General features: G+C 42.6%; 1 long non-coding RNA gene across 1 annotated transcript in view; it reads right to left on the minus strand.

The window, feature by feature from the left end:
- Window positions 1-11,229: 11,229 nt before the first annotated feature.
- LOC134380625 (uncharacterized) overlaps window positions 11,230-16,529 on the minus strand; it is a 28,603-nt gene continuing 23,303 nt past the window's right edge. The window contains exon 3 of the long non-coding RNA XR_010023896.1: window positions 11,230-12,507. This is a non-coding gene — a long non-coding RNA (uncharacterized LOC134380625). The remainder of the gene's footprint in view (window positions 12,508-16,529) is intronic.

The raw sequence follows: 16,529 nt of genomic DNA on the forward strand, positions 1-16,529 counted from the left end.
CACACTGCTAGTAACTGGCAGGAGGATTTGAATCAAGTGTATCCAAGTGGACGGAAAACCCATGCTTCTGACCATGGTATGCCTCTGCCTCCTACTTGGACCTCAGCTTACCTGTTGCGTACTTACCTTCAACTCCATCTCGGACCTTTCTTAGCCTGGCTTTGTTTGTGTGCTTCCCCCTTCATCCCAACGGTGTTGCTGCCACGGCCCCTAAGCTACCCTCAACCCAGTCCTCAGTCTTCATTCCCAGCCCTACTGACCAGTTACCTGCCAACCTCATTCTAGCTAGTCAGCCCCTTAACCGGCAGTATCAGTACCTCGAGCTTTGATTCTACCCGTACCCCCACCTGTCCAACCTGCTTTGCCTCACCCAGCCCAGCCCAGTGGAAGGAATCAGGGGTCCTGTCCTAGCCCCAGTCACAACAGTTTGAGCCACGAAATGGAAGAAACTTTGGCCTCCTCTGCTGCTCCTAGAAGAGACAGTGTCTTTTGGGGGACAAGTGGTCAGTTAGCCAGTGGGAGTCAGAACACCAGGCACAGCTCCAGGGCCCCTCGTGGCAGCTGTAACATCTCTGTCTATGAAAGTGAAGCAATGCCTTCCAGAAGTCAGGTGGGTGCTATGCCATGGCAAAATCAGTGCCATTAACTGAGCTCATCTCCCAGAGCCCTAGCCTTGGTCAAACCAGGCACCTCAGAGAACTTGGTAACAAGGCTAACACCATGAATGTCAAGGTCATTAATGATTTTATATTTGAGAGTTCAGAACATGTTCAGTCCTCAGAAGCCGTGATCCTGACTGCTTTCCCTACCCCCGCCCTGACAAACATTGCCCCCAGCCTCACAATTGTACCTCTGAGCTGATGCTGGGGTACTGAGCCCATGGTACCCTCTTGTCACCCCTCTACCCCCATCCAAGAGTTCATCAAGATCAAGTTTTTAGCAATGGTTTATTATCCATCCATCTACTTTGGTCCTCTCTGTGGAAAAATAAAACTAGAGAGCTGAGGCTATGAAATGGTTGTGTGACTTCTGTTCAATGCACCTGGCCAGCTCTTGGCATGCTCTCTACTGGATTACACCTTCAGAGGCCTTACACTACCCAGATAAATAAGGGTAGAAGCAGATATAACAGCCTTCTGGGCTCAACCTAGTCACTAAGCAAGCTTTTTATGCTCACCAAGCAACAGTTTTATTATCATTTGGCTCCATACGTAATTATCCACAAGTTAAGAATACACTGAGTTGTGTGCATGAGGAGCTCATCCTCCTAAAAGTTATATATTTCAAAATAAATTATTTACAGGCCAGCCCCGTGGCTCACTTGGGAGAGTGCGGCGCTGGTAGCACTGATCCTGTATAGGGTTCTGATCCTGTATAGGGATGGCCAGTGCTCTCACTGGCTGAGTGTAATGCAGACCACACCATGCCAAGGGTTGTGATCCCCTTACCAAATAAATAAATAAATAAATACTCCTCCACTCAATAAAGTGTATTAGTTTCCTATCACTATCGTAACAATTACCACAAACTTAGCAGGTTCAACACCACAGTTATTATCTTAGAATTCTCTAGGTCAGCCGTCCAACATGGGTCTCACCGGGCTAAAATCAAGGTGCACACAGGGCTGTATTTGTTCCAGCAGCTCTACAGGAGAATCTGCTTCCTTGCCTTTTCCATTTTCTAGAGGCTGCCTGTATTCCTCGGCTTGTGGCCCCTTTCTCCAACTTCAAAGCCAGCAACATTAAATCTCTCTGACCCTTCTTGCATTGGTCACATTTTTTTTTCCCGTAACCACAGCTGGGAAAAGTTCTCCACTATTGGGGATGCGTGTGATTATACTGGCCCCACCTGGATAATCCAGGATAATTTCCACATCTCAAAATCTTTTACTTAATCACATTTGCAAAGTTCCTTTTGCCGTGTAAGGTAATAGATTCCCAGATTCTGGGAATTAGGAACTGGACATCTTTGAGGGGTCATTTATTCTGCCTACCATAAAGGTAAAGGATAATTTCTTATTTTAAGTGCCTCTCATAAACCCAGAACTTGTGAATTAAAGTTTATGAGATTGGTAACACACATCTCAATTTTTTAAGAAAAGGACCATCTTTCATTTATTAGGCTTAACAGCAACACAGAACAAATTATTTGTCAAAAAGTATTTGCTGAAGCCTAGAATGTGAGATAGGACTATCATCTAGGGCAGAGTAGTGCATGATCTTTTAGGGTAAAAGTTTTTTAATATATGTTAATTTCTCACTCCTCTGTCCAGAAAGCCCTAACATGTCTCTGGATTTACAGATTAAGTACAAAACTGTACCAGTAATTTTTAACCAGTGGAAATCAAATTTATGGGCTGTACCAACTTCAAGTATGACTTTCAGATGCTCCAGGGACATGTCCTTGCAGACTAGGCAGTCCCACGCACCAATTCTTCTCCTTTAAAGGGATCTAGACAAGCATTGTCCAACAGAATCTTCTGCAATGATGGGAATGTTTTATAATCAGCACTGTTCAATACAGTAGCCACTGGCTACATGTGGCTTCTAAGCACTTGAAATGCAGCTAGTCTAAGTAACTGAATTTTAAATTTTGATTAATTAATTTAAATTTAATATAAATAGTCACATGCAGCTACTGTCTACTATATTAGACAGGGCATATTTAGACTGTCTGGAAAAAGGAGAACTTGGCCATCAAGGCCATGTTTTAATACTGTTGATGCTGTCTACAGAGATCCAGAATCAATCATTCTATCCTACCGTGCATGAAACATTGCAAATTCAAGCATTTCTTCCAGAAGTCTGGGAACTCAACTAAGCACCAAACCCACTGATTCATCATCAATACCCACAATACCCTGAGCATTCAAACTCACAGGTTTTATGTTCTGGCCCACAGTACTGACTGCCTGGCCCTGCTCACTGTAGTAGGCTCGATGGGCAAGAAATACCCTGGAATGTACCACAACTCAGCCTTGCTGTCCTTTGCATCTCTCAGCAAAGAACAGCAGACAAAGGCACAGACCACAGCTATGGCTTGGCCCCCATGCCAACTGTGGGGTACACTTTCTATCTAACTCCCAACATCTAGATAGGGTAACCATGACTTACCTCTCTGTTCCCACCATTACATTTTGTAAATTGGAACTTCTGGATGTTCTAGAAGGAGATGCCAACAAAAAAATGGACATACTGAAGGAGTGTCCCTGGATGAACACTTTATTCAGTCTCTGCCATGTGCCCAGTAACTCTGTGTTATGGGTTCAACTGGTGTTATCCTGAGCTCCCCAAGCAGAGCCTTTCACTACTATTCACATATTGACTAATGCATTCGCTAACAGAGCTCATTTTCTATCAGATCTACAAGAAACCCACCGTCGCTACAACTGCCCAAATGTGCATACGAAATGCATTTCATTTTTGTGAATCTTCCCCATTGGGTTGCTTTGGTACCATATCTCTTAACTTATACCCTAATTTTTGCAAAGCAGAAGTTAAAGATGATTTGTCTTCTATTGCTGCCATCACCAAGCTATCATTGCTCCTTACAGCTAAAATATCCACTTATTCTGCTACATTTACCCCAGTTCTTGCCAGCCCCCAAATCTCTTAAAGCCATCAAGATAGGAAAACCTATCAATACAAACGTCCTGTTGACAGGCCAATTTAGACATAATCTTTCACCAGATCAGATCTGCCTATAAGATTAAGTTGAATAACTGTATCCCTGGCAAACATCTCCATGTCAGGAACCTAGTATAGATACTCACCAAAATTCTCATCTCACCCCATTCTTTCATATACCCCAAACTCTAAGAAGATGGACAACACTCCCTAGTTTCCTTTCCCCTTGCCTAGGCCATCCATTCCAGTGGACTGGAGTCATAGGGCCTCTCCATCTCCCAAATCCACCCCCTTCTCATCACCCCGTCCTATGGGCCACCACGCTTGATGCCTAGTCAAGCACAGCACCAGGCTGCCTCCTATCCTCGTCAAAGATACCAAAGAATTCCAACCAAAAATGCTCAGTTCACTGTGAACTAGGAGATCTGAACTGATATGGTTCCTCCTACATACATGACCTCCAAATAACAGTGCCTTTTTATCACCAGTAAGTTTAATGACCCAATAGTCTGGGCTTTGGATAGGGGAAAACAATGCCTTAAAATAGAGATCTTTTAAGAAATGCCCATCCCCTTTAAAAAGTGCTGTTCTCTCATTCATACTGAATGAATAAATGGATAAATGGCTGGCTTCGACTAACTTTTTTTGCTCACCTCTATGTGCCAGGCACTGTGCTAAGCACTAGGGATCCCAAAATATTTTCTGGCTCTCACAGATCTCACAATCTAGAGATGAGACAGCCAAAAAATTAGCCATTACAATACAAATTAATTATATCCTATTGATAGAGTTTGGATGTGTTATCCCCACCAAAACTCATGTGGAAATCTGATCCCCAGTGTGGCAGTGCTGGAAACTGTTTGAGTCATGAGGGCAGATCCCTCATGAATGGATTAATGCTCTCCCTGGGGGTGGGGGTCCTGAGTGAGTTCTTGCTTTATTAGTTCCCACGAGAGCTGGTTGTTTATAGGACCCTGGCACTTCCTCTCTCTCTCTTACTTCCTCTCTCGCCATGTGATCTGCTTGTACCTGCTGGCTGCCTGCCACTTTCCACCATAAGTAGAAGCAGCCTGAGACCCATGCCAGATGCAGCTGTCCCAGAATTGTAAGCCAAATAAACCTCTGTTCTTCATAAGTTACCCAGTCTCAGGTATTTCTGTTATAGCAACATAAATGGACTAATACACCTATGAAAGAAATAAGATAAGGACATTCAGAGAAGAGCATGTTCCTCATAATGGGGGGGTGCAGGGACAGGTTGTGGTGGGCAGAGGAGACAGACCAAGTGAGTAGCAATGAGTCAGGTGAATAGGGGTTAGGTGGGGAGCAGATAATTCTGGCAGCAGAAGCAACACGTTCAACAGCATAAAATAGAGCACCTACTATGATATGATCAACCAGAACATGGACCACCAGAGTCTGAGACTTGCAAGATGAGGCAGGGGGTGGAGGGGGGGAGGCATGAAGGAAATAGAAAAACCACTGAAGGATTTATAAGCTGGGGAGAGATATGATCTAGTTCGTGCTTCAGAATAAGAACTGTATCCACAGTATGCAGACTGGATGGGAAGCCAGGTCTGGACGTAAGAGGACAAGAGATTCAAGTGTGAGAAGACAATGGTCAGATTATTTTTGACAAGAGTACAAGACCCTTCAATGGAGAAGGGACAGTCTTTTCAACAAATGGTGCTGGGAAAACTGGATATCCACATGCAAAATAATGAAGCTGGATCCTTAACTAACAACATATACAAAAATTAACTCAAAATGGATCAAAGGCCTAAACGTAAGGGCTAAAATGATAAAACTCGTAAAAGGAAACATAAGGCAAAAGCTTCACAACATAGGATTTGGCAAAAATTTCTTGGATATGACACCAGAGGAATAGGCAACAAAAGAAAAATAGACGAATAGGATATCATGAAATTTTTAAAATTTTGTACGTCAAAAGACACTATCAGAGTAAAAAGGCAGCCTACAGAATGGGAGAAAATATTTGCAAATCATATATTTGATAAGGGATTAATACCCAGAATATATAGAGAAGTCCTAAAACTCAACAACAAAAATGAAGCCACCAAATTCAAAAGTGGGCAGATAACTTGAATAGACATTTTTTCCAAAGAAGATGTACAAATAGCCAATAAGCACATGAAAAGATGCTCAACATCAGTAATCATTAGGGAAATGCAAATCAAAACCACAATGAGATATCACCTCACACCCATTAGGATGGATACTAGCAAAAAAAAAAAAAAAAAAAAAAAAAAAAGCAGAAAATATCAAGTGTTGGTGAGGACGTGGAGAAATTGAAATCCTTGTGCACTGCTAGTGGGAAGGTAAAACAGAGCAGCCACTGTGGAAAACAGTATAGTGTCTCCCTTTGAAATTAAAAATAGAATTACTACATGATCCAGCAATTTACTTCTCAGAGATTTCTGTGCATCCACGTTCTTAGTAGCTATTACTCACAATAGCTAAAATGTGGAAGCAGCCTAAGTGTCCATCAATGGATGAATGGATAAGCAAAATGTAATATATACTTGCAATGGAATATTATTCAGCCTTAAATAGGAAGGAAATTCTGACACACACCACATCATGGACGTACCTTAAGGACATTACACTAAGTGAAATAAGTCAGTTGCAAAAAAACAAATACTATATGATTCTACTTATATGAGTTACTTGGAGTAGTCAAAATCATCAAGACAGAAAGTAGAATAGTGGTTGTCAGAAGCCATGAGAGGAAGAAAATGGGAGTTATTGTTTCATGGGTACAGAGTTTCAGTTTTACAAGATGAAAAGAGTTCTGGAGATGGCTGATGGTGATAGTTGCACTTATGAATGTATTTAATACCACTGAACTGTACACTTACAAATGATTACGGTGGGCTGGCTGGTGAGCTCAGTTGCTTAGAGTGTGGTGCTTATAACACCAAGGTCAAGTGTTCCTATCCCCTTACCGGCCAGCCACCAAAACCAAAAAAAAAAAAAAAAAAAAGTTTATGATGGTCAATTTTATGTTATGTGTATTTTACCATAACAAAGAATTGGGGGAAAGAAAGAGTGAGATGACAGCGGCGAGGGTGATGACACAGCAATGGAGAGAAATAGGCAGTTTTGAGAACTATTAGAGGCAGAATGACAGGACTTGATAATTACAAGGGTGTGGGCAGAGTGAGGGAGCAGGAGGACTCTAGGAGGACATCAGATTTCTGGTTGGGACTATTGGGTAATTAGTGCTATTTGCTGAGACAGGGAATACAGTTGTCCCATCACAAGCCCTGATGAGGCAGCTCGTTTCTCCAAGACCAATTCTCACCCTTAACTTCATCAGCTTCACCGCCCTCAGCCTTGGGCTTTCTTAGTTTCTACCACAGTTTATATCAATCAAATCTCAACCTCCAGCCTTTTCCTGTCCAGCTGGGTTGCTCCCTGAAGGAATATCTGCCTCTGTTCCATTCTTGTGCTTTCCTTGATGTGTCCTTAAGGTGGACTCTCAGTTCACCTCACTGACCACTAGTCAACCCCTCAGTCTAGCTAGCCCTGACACCTGCACACTCAAGTGGCCCGCCGCCTTGCCATATGGCTGCCTTCACTCGCCACCCCTGTTGGCCTTGGCCTTGCCACCACTCCAAGATCCACTGGGACACATCCCAGCCTGAACACAGCTTCTTTCTGAGCTGCTCAACAAAAAAGAAAAGGGTTTTGTCAATCCAAAGCAAAATTCTAGACTACAAACAAGATGTACTCTAAATCCTAAGAGGGAAAGGTGATAAGTAGGAACTCACATAGGTTAGCTAAGAATGAACTTGAATAGTTCCCTTTTTGGATAAGCTTACTGGATTATTTAATCAGGAAAATGTCAAGAAAGAAAGACATTTGAACAAATCTTTCATGTCCTTATAGACAAGACTGAGTGGTAATTCACATTTGGTTGAATAACTGTAGCCCAGGAGTCTTAATTAACTGATTAATTCCCCCACAGGTGCTCAAAGACTCTGTCCTTGGTTCTACCTTCAAAAACTCTTACCAAGAATTTGGACAAAGAGAGACATCATACCTGTTAAAATCTGAGAATGATGCTGAGCTAGATAATTTAATGGGTGATCAAATTGGAAGGCTAAAAGATCTATATAAGTTGGCATGATGGGTTACAACCAACAAGAAAAATAATAGAGATAAAGTTTTTCTTTTAAGATCAAGAAATCCATTTGCAAGGATACAAAATGAGTGAAATCTTGAACTAACAACAGTTTACTAAAAACAAGCAAAAAAAACCTAAGGGTTTAGTTGTTTCAAGGTCAAAATGAGCAAAGAGACCTGCTCACTGCTGCAAGCCCACAATGCAGTTTTAAGCTGCAGTCATTGCAGGTGGTGCCCAGAACAAGGGGGAGGGGGTGTGGGGGGGAGTTCCCCTTTGTCCTGAATATAATGCCCAGCTTTCATGGCATGCTTCAGAGGGACTCTGCAAAGTTGACAGTGGCAGCCTCCAGAGTAGAATTTTAGGGGGTAGGGTTTTACTTTTATATACCTTGATTTAGTACACATTTAGCATCTATTATTTTGCATTTAAAAACAAAGAAAGGAAAAACCTGAAGCATAACATGTGAGTTAAGAATGTAGAATCTGGAGTCAGGCCGAGTGTTCAAATTTGAACTCAGCCACTTAGCTGCAGGAACTAGGCAGGTCACACCACTTGACTGGCCCTGGCCTTTTCATCTCTAACACTGGAAAGACATTGACTCCACAAGATGCTCACAAGAGTTGATCTAAAAGCCATATCTAAAGCACTGGCACATAACCAACACTCTAGAAACTCACTCCAACCACATTCAAAAGAGGACAACCTGGACTAAGGGTCTAGAATAGGAAGAAAGATCCTGGGAAGGAAACAATAACTGTTTAAAAGGTTCAAGTGTTTGGAAGGTTATTACGGGGAAGAAGAAAAACTTTTCTGTATTGCTCTAAGACATCCTTGAGATCAACAGGTAGAAATTTCTCTGGTAGAAATGCCTTTCCATTCACCACAAGGAAGAATGTCTTGACCTAGGCGATGCATAAAAGGTAGTGAGCACCCATGGCTGGAGGTATTTTAATGGAACTTGCATAACCACCTGCCAGAGATGATATTCAAGGAAGTCTCACTCTGGGAGCCTGGTTAGCTTTGTGGTTCTGAAACAGGAGTGATTATCAGGAACTCAAGGAGAGCTTTTCAAAATGCAGGTTTCGTGGCCACACGCAGTCTTAATGAATCAGAATGGATGTAGGGGCAATAACACACATTTTAGAAAAGTTCACTAAGAGACTCTGATGAAAAGCCAGGCTTGGAAACCATTGGTTTATACGACGTGTCTTTCCTTAAGTTTAAGAATCTATGACTTGATATATGCTGAGTTGAATTTTGAAGAGTGAAGCTACAATAAACTAGAGCCAGGGTGTCTTTGCAGGTAATGGGGACGAATAAGTGGGTTACCCCATCCCTGCAACAACCCAAGCATGGCCGGGACTCAAGAGCTCCTTGTCCAGCAATGATGTGAACCCAGGGGGACCCTGCTGCATTCTGACAAGGGAACCCTTAGGCATATGTCAACTTTCTACAAAACACCAACATACATTTTCTTTGAAAACCTAAGCCACAAACAATCCCTCCCCAACAGAAACATATGACCTATTCTATTTCCAGATTAGCTTGATTTTAGACAAAGCTGGAGATGAGGGAGATGTCAAGATGTTATGGCCAGAGAAGGGAACACAGGAGAGGTGCCACCTTTGTTACTTTTTAATTGGAAGAAGACGTTATTTCAGGCAGCAAGACATTTAAGGAATGCCATTTATTGTTTGCTGCTGTCACTGACAAGAAGAAGGTGAACAGGCAGGAAACAGACTTTTTAAATTGACCCATCTTTAAAAATTAAGGAAGAGGGGCTGGCCCCATAGCTCACTCGGGAGAGCGCGGTGCTGGTAGTGCCGAGGCCATGGGTTCGGATCCTATACAGGGATGGCCGGTGCGCTCACTGGCTGAGCGTGGTGCAGACAACCCTGTGCCGAGGGTTGTGATCCCCTTACCGGTCAGAAAAAAAAAAAAAAAAAAAAAATTAAGGAAAAGGAGTCCCTACACCTAAGGGGTACAGGTTACAGTATTAAATATTAGTAAAATACTAGTTTCGATGACAAGCACTTCCCTAGTTCTCTTAACTAAAGGTTAAGCACATTTCAGTTATAATAAGATACTAGCTTATTCTCAGAGCAGCATTTCTCATCCTTTGTGCAGTAGAGGACACTTAAGAAATTTGAGAATGCAAATGTTACAAGTAGGTGTAGCTGGATACATTGATCTCATGCATACTTTTTACTATTATTTTTGAAGTTTATATAAACACTATTGAAATTAGTAAAACACATTGTTATTTAAAGCATTACTGAATTCACAGTAGCTTTTCATCACCACGAACTATCCCAATCAATGGGTACCAAAGTACAAATACTATCACCTAGGCACGTGCAAACCTTTTCCTTCTAGAAAGGGTAAAAACTAAGCTCAATAGCTTAGGAAGGGCTTATTTGTGTTCATTTTCCTCCCATGCATTCTACAAATAGCTTTTATTTCATGTCGGGCTGGCTCTGCGGAAGTAGACAGGAAACGAGATGGGAGTGCAGAGAGAGGCTAGAGAGTAAAAAGAGCAATGATTTAGCTGCTTTCTTTTCGTTGTGTAAGGGAGATCTACTTCCCACCAAGTGAAAATCTTCATACATTTTTCCTGCAAACAACTCTCTGAGGATGCCAACATAAGTAAAATAAAGTGCAATTTAGTTTATTTTGGAAAAACAAAACAAAACAAAACAAAAAGCAAGAAACCTCTGCTACTGGAAAAACTAAAGAATTATTGGGAGGAGTGATTGCCTGAATTATTCATTGCTTCAAAAAGCAATTATCAATTTTCTGGGATGTGCAAGGTTTGTAATCTGCCCTCAAGCAGTTTACAAAATACTAGAGATGCCACTAGAAAAAGAACGGGAATTGTTTGCATGCCAAAAAGTTATGGACAGTAATTTATTAGCTTATATTAAATTAGATTATGTACAATTTGTAAACCTTTTTAGAATGATGAAATTCAGTGTTGGCAAGTTGTTGAAAATGATACACCCACACCCTGCTGGTAGCAGTATAAATTGGTACAATCCTTTACCAAAGCAATATTATAGTACATGTAATATGATAGTAAGAGCCTTAAAATGTTCACCATCCTTGATCCAGTAACTTATGGGAAATTTATTTTAAGGAAAATAAGTCAAAGGAAGTTAAAAGTTATATGCAGAAATATTTTCATTGAGCATAATTTCTAATATTGAAAACTTAGAAGCAATCTAAAGGCTTAACAAAGAGAAATATTAAAGTAAATTATACTAAGGCTATTCAATGAAATACTATGTAACTATTAAAATGTCAATAATGAAGTACAGAAATATGATGAATGCAGAAGATAAAGTACTGAGTAAAAAGAAATGTAGAGTATAAAATTGCATCTATGCCATAATTGTAGTCGAATAAAAATATAGCACATATATTACCTATGAATAAAGACTAAACAAAAACATGGAAAAATCCAAATAATTTTATTATTAGAAATTATGGCTGAATTTTATCTGTTTTTATCTTAGAGTATATTTATATCATAAAGTTTGGTACATGAAAGAAAGTCTGAGAATGAGTGCAAAAGAGATTTTTACCAGGCTTACCCATTATCATTAACTCCTGATCTAAACATGTCCCTCCCTGGGTTATGAAGTTATCTTTCAACCTACCCTCATATGGAGGGAGAAATTTGATTTTGTAGTACAAGATCCCACAGCACTAAAACTTTCACAAAAACCTTTTCAACTGGTCCTGCAATTTAGGTTAGAACAACACTCAACTTTCACAATTTTTTATTGTAGTAAAATATACACAACACAAAATTGACCATTTTAAAACCATTTTAAAGTATACAATTCAGTATTACTAAGTATTACTTAGTTTAAAAGTTCCAGAACTCTTTTATCATCCCAAAGGGAAACCTACTAAGCAGTCAGTCCCCATTCCTCCCTTGCTCCCAGTTCCTGGCAACCATTAATCTGCTTTCTACATCTATGAATTTGCCTTTTCCTGGACACATCAAATAAATGGAATCATACAGTGCATGCCTTTTGTGACTGGCTTCTTTCATTTAGCATAATGTTTTCAAGATTCATTCATGTTGCAGGTATATTAGGACTTCATTCTTTTTCATGGCCAAATAATATTCCAATGTATGGATATACCATAATTTATTTATTCATTTGTCAGTTGTTGGACAACTGAGTTGTTTCTACCTTTTGACTTCCATTAACTCTTCTCTCAAATCCAAAGTTCCTTTACAGAAAGAAGAAATAGAGAGGAAAGAAAAAATAAAGTTTCATGAGTTTGCCATGGGATTCTGGAGACCTGTCGTTCTCAAAGTGTGTTCTCCTGAACAGTAGCATCCATATCACCTGGGGACTTGCTAGAAATGCAAATCCTTGAGCCTCACCCAGACCTACTGAATCAGCAACTCCGGAGTTGGGAGCCAGCACTCTGTGTTTTAAAAGGCCCCCATGCAACTCCAACACAGGCTGAAGTTTGAGAGCCACTGGCATAACTGACACCATTGTGGGGTCCAACTCAAGGCATTTCTGCTGGCTTCACACAGCTCAGGTCTGCCTGCATGGGAGCAGAGCAGTCTTCAGCCCAGTGCCACCTCCGTGGTAGTTCAGGAACAACACACCCGTCTGTCAGGATCCAAGATGCTAGCTAGCATCTCTGAGTTCAGCTGATGCAGGAGACAAGGTTGACAAGACACCCTCACGTTATCACAGCTCTCTGTAATAAACAAACACATGTTGTAAGAAAATAGACTTAATTAGAGATCTGCATCCTAGCAGTTTACATTACCAAGTGTCTCATATGCAGGGAACCGCAATCAACTGTTCACTTCAGAAATGCCACCACGAAAACAACAGACAGGGTCTCCAAAGCCTGATTTTGGTTTCTCCTCTGGCCTGGTAGGGGTCCCTGCTCACTCCCCCCTCCCCAAGCCTGCAGGTCATGTGTCAGGCCACCTCCATGCCTCTGCTCAGGCTGTTTCTCCTCCCTGCAACACCCTCCTACCCTGTCCCCACCCATCACACCCATCCATTGCTTAGTCTCCATTCAACTGCACCCCACAGGGCCATCCCAGACAACACCCTTATTTTCAGCATTACCATTCTTTACTTAATCATGCTGTCTGGCCACCTCCTGTTTGGGGTCATTTTTGCTATGTTATTATTTCATCCTTACTTTATAAAACTTTATTTTCCATCTATTCTGCAAGTTCCAATATCTATGATGTCGCAGAGGAAATGCTATCTAAAACCATGACTATGGCCACTTTCACATATTAGGACATAACTTATCTTGTAGGGAAGAAACATACCATGTGAGCCTTGATGGGACTTTAGTGATGAGAAAAGCAAGCTCCAGGCGTGGCCTGGGAAGGTCAGCGGGAAATGAGGAACATACAGAGCTGTGTTGTGCTCTATAGGAAAGTAACCGGAATTTGGGGGGTGCAGGAAGGAGTTGGTTGGGCAGACAGCAGCTCCTGGGGAGAAGCACAGCCCAAGAAGGGATTTAGATAAAGGCCAGGACATTTGGCTTTCTGCTGTTGCCTGTGCTATGCTGTGCTCCAGCTCCTGTGGCGTTAGACCAAACACTGTGGAAAAGTGGGCTGCCTGCGCCGCCTAAGGCATAAAGGATAAAGGAATCAGGGCTGATGCGGCAGGGAAAGGGCAGTCACTGCCAGGTGCTGACAGCCTGATCAGGAGCCCAGGAGGCCCCAGAGGCAATCTCAGGAAATCTCCGGGAGGGCCTGGCTCTCACAGGAGGAGAGATGGGACCTGGCTAATAAATCTAGATAAGCAAGAACATGAACCCGGAAGGCTGCGTGCCTTAGAGTCCTGCTTGTGTTACATTTATAACCATGCAATGTCTACCATGCAGAAAGAGTGCAAGGCTGTATTTGGCCTTTCTGGAACATTCTGTGAGGATGATGGTTACAGGGTGAGGGAAGCTTAGGGAGCATTTCTTGTCAGATGGTTTAGGGTGTCCAATATGCTAGGCAAAAATCACACTAAAAGGGAAGAGCACTGAGTATCCTATGGGTGCCTTTTACATACTCACTTTCTAAAAATAGAACAGGAACTTAACTGCCTTGATGCTTTTTCAGACGAAACTTATTGCAGCCATGATACATGGAGAACTTCGGGTCTTCAATCATCCATTCTAGTACCTGTGCACTAGAGTGGACCAAAGTTCACTTTCTAAGCTGGCTCTTGGCCTTGCTCCCCTATCTGCCCAGGCCCTTTTCTGAGCCGAGGCCATGGATTGCCTCCGGCTCAAGCAGGAACCCCTATGAGACTCCTGAACAAGACTGTGTGGGTCCCATCCCATCTCAGCCGATGGGAAAAGCACTCCACTGGCCCCACAGAACGTCTGCCCCTCAGGAACTCATCAGGATTCACACATTGTCTTAAACTCACTGCTGCCCCAGATTTGTCAAAGGCTGAGCTGACAAGGACGTCCTTATGGAGAACTGTCCGAGGATGCTCAGTCCTACCAGTTCTCCAGAGGGTTTGAAGCCCAACCAGGGATCACAAGCTCAGTGACCTTGGATAGCTTTCTTAACCTTTTGGGGCCTCAGTTTAGTCACCTGTAAAGTGGGGATAACCACATAACACACCTCACATGGGTGTTATAAGACTTAAACGAGGTAGTGCATGCCTCGGGCTCAGAACTCTCACCGGCTTCTCTATGTGCACAGTGAGCATCAGCTGTTATTGTCCCTGGTTAAGTCACAACCCTGTTATGTTGGCTGTCCGTGGAATGGCTTCTATTGGCTTCTTCTGTGGCTTGTTGCCATTTGCTAGTGGCACCTGTCATTCGGTTTACTCTAATGAAGTTGTTGAGGACACTGTTTATATCACCGCACGGTGTCCTTCTCAGGACTCTAGAGGGATCTTTCTTTCCACTTAGCTCAGGCAGTTCCCTCAGCTGCACCCATCGTTTTCCCCTTATGACAGTGTGAATAATTCAACAATCCGGTTTCTCTCACCATGCCAGCCCTCAGAAAGTGAGTACGACTTCATGCTAGGGATTTGTGTCCAGGCCTCATTGTTGGCTCTCTTTTCTGACCCTGCCCCCTGCTCTTCTTCATTAAATCATTCTCTGCCTTGTAATAATAATAATCCACCGAGCACCTCTGTGGTCCAGGCTTGCGCTAGGAACCTTACGTGAACTGTTTTTAATGCTCACCCCAATTCTACCAGAAACACATCATTCTCAATTTAGAGATAAAGAAACCCAGTGGCAGGAAGAGGAAGGGACTTGCCCACGGTCCCCAGGGAGGGGAGCAGGACAGCTGGGATTCCAGCCACACTGTCACACATGCCTAATTGATGCTGTCTGCCAGTATGTGAGGCATTTCTAAACACTGTCATAAATCCTTTGGGGAACAAGGCATGGTATAAATAAATAAATTATGTTTTTAATGATGTCTTCCCTTGCTTGTTCCTTTATTTAACTGGTGCAACTATCATTGTGGTGTTTGATGCTTCAAAGTCCCCAGAGGGTCCCAGGACACCTTGACCAACAGCCCTCGGGTGAAAGGAGAAAGACCGGGGAGCAGCAAGAGCACAGGTGAATTCTGCTCCTGACGCCAGGAACATCTGATTTGTTGATCACAGGCTGCCGCCCCCCCACCACCCTGCTCCAGGACCCAGAAGCACCGTCAGGATTGATGGGTTTGGGGAGCACATCAAGCACAGTCCCACACCCTGCGCCATGCTCCTAGTTACTCTAGATTAGTTATGTCACCCCACGCGGTCCTCAGGGTACCTCCCTCTGTGGAATGCTGGAGGCGGAGATGTCTCCACATGTCCCTGGAGGGGGTAGCATGACTAGCAAATAAGACCCAGGCTCTGAAGTCCCCTGCCTACATCTGAATCCAGGACTACTTCATTTCTCTATGTCTGCTTCATCTGTAAAATGGGTATGATAATAATCCTAAAATGATAAAATCCCTCATAGGGAGATAGCATAATGTGCTAGTTAAGAGCACAGAGCTGAATGACCACAGTTTGAATCCATGCTCTGACTCCAGCAGAATGACTCTGAGCAAGTTATTTATTTTTCTGAGCCCAGTTCTTCATCTGTATGTAGGTGGTGGTACTTACTACTTTGGAGGAGAACGACGGGATAAAATTAATTAACACACATAAAATAATTTAAACTATGCCCAGCACATGGCACCATATTAAGTGTTAGCCATTACTATTAGTATATGTGTAAAGTGCTCATGGTGACCGGCAATTGATGTTAGTTATTATCTCCTCCCCAATTATTAAGACAGAACTGCAGGTAGTACCCTGGGAAACCTCAGTCTCCTCCAGTATGTGCAAGGGCAGGAATTCCACGAGCAGCCCTTTGCATGGGAAACAGTGCAAATCCTCCAGCCCCTCCATCTTACTGAAGCAAGAAGGGAGGGCTGGAAGGAGAAAGGGAGCGAGGACAAACCATCTTAAATGCAGATGAGGAGGTTTCTCAGTTCAAGATAGAGAGAGCCTCATCCTTTGAATTTCCAAACTTAATACACTCCCAGGCTCAATTCTTAGCTTTATGTAGACAAATTTGCTGCAAGGCTTAATGATTGAGGATGTGTTTCTTATGCTAATTCACATGAACAAATAGAAAACATTCTTTTTCCTTTTCCAAATAACTCAGCCTGGGAACACAAGTCGCCTTGGGTTAGGCAGGGATGAGGCTGCATCTGCACATGGCAGCTGGTGCTCGGCTCCCAGGGAGGGACC

The sequence above is a fragment of the Cynocephalus volans genome, chromosome 6 (genome assembly GCF_027409185.1).
Source record: "Cynocephalus volans isolate mCynVol1 chromosome 6, mCynVol1.pri, whole genome shotgun sequence".
NCBI classification, from domain to species: domain Eukaryota; kingdom Metazoa; phylum Chordata; class Mammalia; order Dermoptera; family Cynocephalidae; genus Cynocephalus; species Cynocephalus volans.